Below are 4,952 nucleotides of genomic sequence, written 5' to 3'. Positions count from 1 at the left end.
TCATGCAGAACTGAGATGCTCTGCCTGGAAGCTAGGGCTTTATTCGTGTAGGACATGGTGCAACATGGAGGGTTTTCAGAATCGAGGGACAAGATTTGAATTGAGCAACACTCTCTATTTTATTTTATTTTCTCATCTTTGAAGAAGCTGGAGGACAAGAGGAAATATGAAAATGAATATTTATCATGTACCTATTATATTTCAGGCACTGACCTAAAACCTTTACATAAATCTAATTCATTCTCATGATAACTGAATACACCAGCTATTTCCCCTTGTTTTGAGAAGATAAAGCTCAGACAGGTTAAGTCATTGGTCCAAGATCATGCTGAAAAAATGACAGATCTAGTATTTGAACCCAGGTTTGCTGGCTCCAAAGCTCATTTTTTCCCACTACATCATCCTGCCTCCTTGAAAAACCCTCCTAGCCACCCCCGCCCCCTCCTCATTTACTTTTGTCTGCTTTCTTTCTTTCCTGAACCACTTCTCTTTGCCTTTTCCCTGCTGTTTCCCTGGACCTAAATGGCAACAGACTGGAGAGAGGGTGACTTGAGCCTTAGCATTAACGACCACAGGAATGGTTTAACTTTCCTCCCTCCTTGGAGGACAGAGATATTGAGTCTGGAACAGACCAGTGGGAGACTGGCTAGAAGCACAGTCCTTGGAAATGCTGCAGATGTCCTGGCTGCTGGAAATCTTTCTGATCTTTCAAAGGAGACTCTCCCTCCACCTGGTGAGTAACCTAAGACGGTGAGGTCAGCTATTTTTGTGTATGTATATCTCTTTTTGTGTATGCTTTTGTTGTTCAGTCACTAAGTCGTGTCTGACTCTCTTCAACCCCATGCAGCACACCAGGCTCCTCTGTCCTTCACTGTCTCCTGGAGTTTGCTCAAATTCATGTACTTTTTGTTACTTTCTTACTAAAATGCTTCTAAGTTTATCAAACTAACTGACAACATAGGGGAGTTAAGGACTGAAAAAAAATCCAGTCTTTCTTTTCTTGATAGTGGTATTATGATTCTGGCATTCCAATTCAAACTTCTCTGAAGTTTTCAAGCAATGGATGCTTTATGTGTGCTTGTGATTAAAATATGATGTACCTTAAAAGCCATTCCAGCCTCTTGTGATGTGGTCATAGAAATTATTTCAGCATTAAATGCCTCATTCCCATCATGTCAGCTTTGCGACCATGGCTAGATGAATCACTGGAGAAATGAAATGCTTAGCGAAATGTTTTTCTTTCTGATTGCAGGGCTTATTCGATTAAAGGATAAAAGCAAATTGATCAAATATGTGGACATTTGAAGTTTATTTTTATCACTGCTGAGCAAATTTTGAAAGGCAACGATCTTATTTGATTTTCCTCTCTGTAGTTCCCTATGAAAGAGGAAGTACTGGAAAAAAAGGCCTTTTGGTCCAGCCATGGGGGTGAGTGATGGGCCAACTCCCATGGTCAGTTCTCCTGACACGGCTGCACGCACTCCAGATCATAGCGGCGTCAGGAAAACCTTCTTCTAACGGCGCACCCAGCAACCTCATGACAAACTGACTTTGGAGCTTTCACAGAATTCATAAAAAATAAAACCTCTTAGATTTGCAGATTCAACCCACACAGCCCGTTTCCATGAGCATCCCTCCTTTCAGTTTGGGTCCCCATCCCTCTTCCCTCCTCTGTTTCTTTCACTGTCCCATTACCCAGGTGGTAGAGGTTTCAGGAAAATGAGAAGAGACTGAGAAAAAGTCAAAGGATGCGGGGGCAGAATGGGGACCATTGGTTTTAATTTCTCTGCATCCTTCACCCCCAGCTGGCCTCCCAGGGCTCCCATGGCTGGGGAAGCAGCAGGCTGCCTCCCTGCTTTGAAATCCCCAAGTTTCATTAAATGTTATTGTTTTCAAACAGCACCAACAGCAACAATAATAATAAATAGTAAAGTTGGTTAAGTATGTTCTTTGTGCCTAAAGTTCCCTAAAGTCTTACATTCCTTATTACATTTAAACCTCACAACCATCTTATGAGGCAGGTGTTGTTACTATACTTACAGATCCAGATAACTGAGGTTGCAGCAAGTTTAAGTAACTGGCACAAGTGGTGGGCCTTGGATTTGAACCTATGCATTTTGATTTGGCCCTGGGTCTGTAATTAATTCATTAAATCACTCCCCACATACTACAGATGTAATATTTTGTTGTTAAAATTCAAATGATACATCACTAATTATTAGAGAAATGCAAATGAAAGCCACAGTGAGGGATCACCTCACATGGGTCAGAATGACCACCATTAAAAAAAACAGCTCTATAAATAAATGCTAGAGAAGGTATTGAGTAAAGACCCTACTACACTGTTAATGGGAATGTAAATTGGTGTAGCCACTATTGAGAACAGTATGGAAGTTCCTTAAAATACTAAAAATAGAACTACCATATGATCCAGCTGTTGGATCCTTTGCCAACAAAGGTCCAGATAGTCAAAGCTACGGTTTTTTTTTGTAGTCATGCACGGATATAAGAGTTGGACTTTAAAGAAGGCTGAGTGCCAAAGAATTGATGCTTTTGAACTGTGGTGATGGAGGAGACTCTTGAGAGTCCCTTGGACTGCAAGGAGATCAAACCAGTCAATCCTAAAGGAAATCAACCGTAAATAGTCATTGGAAGGACTGATGCTGAAGCTGAGACTGCAATACTTTGGCCACCTGATACAAAGAGCTGACTCATTGGGAAAGACCCTGATTCTGGGAAAGACTGAGGGCAGGAGAAGAAGGGGGTGGCAGAAGATGAGATGATTGGATGGCATCATTGACTCAATGGACATGAGTTTGAGCAAAGTTCAAAAGATAGTGAAGGACAGGGAAGCCTCCCATGCTGCCATCCATAGGATCATGAAGAGTTGGACTGAGTGACTGAACAACAATGATCCAGCTATCCCACACCTGGGAATATATTCTGAAAAGGTGAAAACTCTAATTTGAAAAGATACATGCACTCAATGTTGGTAGTGGCTCTATTTATACTAACCCAAACATGGAAACAACCCAAGTGCCCTTCAAGAGATGATTGGTTTAAGAAGATGTGGTACAGACACACACACACACACACACACACACACACACACACACACTGGACTATTGCTGCTACTGCTAAGTCGCTTCAGTCGTGTCCGACTCTGTGCGACCCCATAGACGGCAGCCCACCAGGCTCCCCCGTCCCTGGGATTCTCCAGGCAAGAACACTGGAGTGGGTTGCCATTTCCTTCTCCAATGCATGAAAGCGAAAAGTGAAAGCGCCAAAAGCATGAAACACTTCCATTTGCAGCAACATGAATGGACTTAAAATTTACCCTACTGAGTGACGTGAGTCAGACAGAGAAAGACAAATATCACATAATACCACTTATACGTGGAGTCTAAAAAATAATACAAATGAATCTATATACAAAATAGAAACAGACTCACAGACATAGAAAACAAGCTTATGATTACCATAGGGAAAAGTGGGGAGGGATCGATTAGGAGTCAGGAGTTAACAAATATTGATACAAACTACTATACATAAAATAGATAAGCAACAAGGATCTACTGTGCAGCACAGAGACCCATGCTCTACGTCTTGTAATAACCTATAGTGGAAAATAATCTGGAAAAATAACTGAATCACTTTCCTACACCTAAACAATGCAATATTGTAAATCAATTATATTTCAATTAAAAAAATTCAGATGACACAAATATACATAATGTGGAAAGTTAAACACTTCTCCCTTTCCTCCTCCACCAATTCCTACCTTCCAGAACATTCCAGCCTGGATGGCCTAGTTGTGTTTTGTGTCCTCCCAACCTCTGCTGAACAACAAAGGGGTTGTTGGGCCCTTCTGAAGAGGCCCAGATTTCCTAAGGAACCAAGCTACCTGGGGCAGGTACCTCTGTGAAGGGACAGTCCTCAAGGGTCAGGCAGATCCACAGCCTTCCATGGTTGGAAGCCAGAGGTGTGTGCCTGTGTGTGTGTGTGTGTGTGTGTGTGTAAAGTTTCTTTCACAGCTCAAGCCTGGAAAATCCCGCAGCAGCCAGGCTAGGCAAGACTTTTAGAGGACAAGACCTTCCTTCCCCCAGCATATAGCATAGACTGTCCCAATGGCTAGCTGATCTCTGAGGCTGAGTAAAATCCCTGGGGTGAGGCAGCAGGGAGAATCTAAGAAAAACAATCTTACTTCCTTTTTAGGCTGTCCCAGGTGCTATAGTATTGTGGTAAAGAGCTTCGACCTTGGGTTCAGTTTACTTGTGTTTGATCTGGCTCTGCCACCTATTAACTGTGCTACCTAAGTTACATTTCTCACTCCCTGGGCCCCAGTCTACTCATCAATGAAATGAGATTGATAATGTTTACACCCCAAGGATGTTGGAAGACAAGATTACTATGTGCAAATTCCCGCAGTGCCCAGTCATAGTGGATGATCGGGAGGGACTGTGATCTTGGTGTAGGTGTAGAAGGGGAAGCTAGCTAATTCAGCCTAGAGAGCTTCGGGAAGGGCTTGGTGTGGTCAGCTTGTGAATCCCTGGAACTGACAGTTTCTTCTACTCTCCATCACCCAGGTACCTGGCAGAGGGCCCTGGCCACAGAAAGCACTTCTGAAATATTTGCTGACTTAGATTTTGATAGAATCAAGCAATTAAAGGGTCTGGAACCGGGCACATGCTCTGCTAAATTAAGAGACTAGGAAGAATTAGGAAGATATTGCTAAGAGTCTGAAAATGTCTATATTAGTAGAGTTGATAAACATAAGTAAAAGAAATTTCTTGTTGACATTAATACGAGATGCCGGGAGCATGGACATTTCTGTGGACTTTCTTTCGCAAACAGTTTACAAATGAAAGAAGGGGTGGATGGATGCGGTAGGGCCATGGGGAGAAATGCCAGGCTAATGACTGAAGAGGCCAAACCATTTACAAAAATAGCAC

At 42.5% G+C, this 4,952-nt stretch overlaps 1 long non-coding RNA gene across 1 annotated transcript; it reads left to right on the top strand.

Annotated features, from left to right (window-relative positions):
• Positions 1-284: 284 nt before the first annotated feature.
• LOC147372366 (uncharacterized) lies at positions 285-1,944 on the top strand. Its single transcript, XR_015164863.1, has 2 exons — positions 285-733; positions 1,253-1,944. It is a non-coding gene; the product is annotated as an uncharacterized LOC147372366 (long non-coding RNA).
• The last annotated feature ends 3,008 nt before the right edge of the window (positions 1,945-4,952 follow it).

This window comes from Bos grunniens, chromosome 5 (genome assembly GCF_055505025.1).
Source record: "Bos grunniens cultivar Pamir isolate PY7600 chromosome 5, Bosgru_T2T1.0, whole genome shotgun sequence".
Classification (NCBI taxonomy): domain Eukaryota; kingdom Metazoa; phylum Chordata; class Mammalia; order Artiodactyla; family Bovidae; genus Bos; species Bos grunniens.
This window is presented reverse-complemented; position numbering and strand designations above follow the sequence as displayed.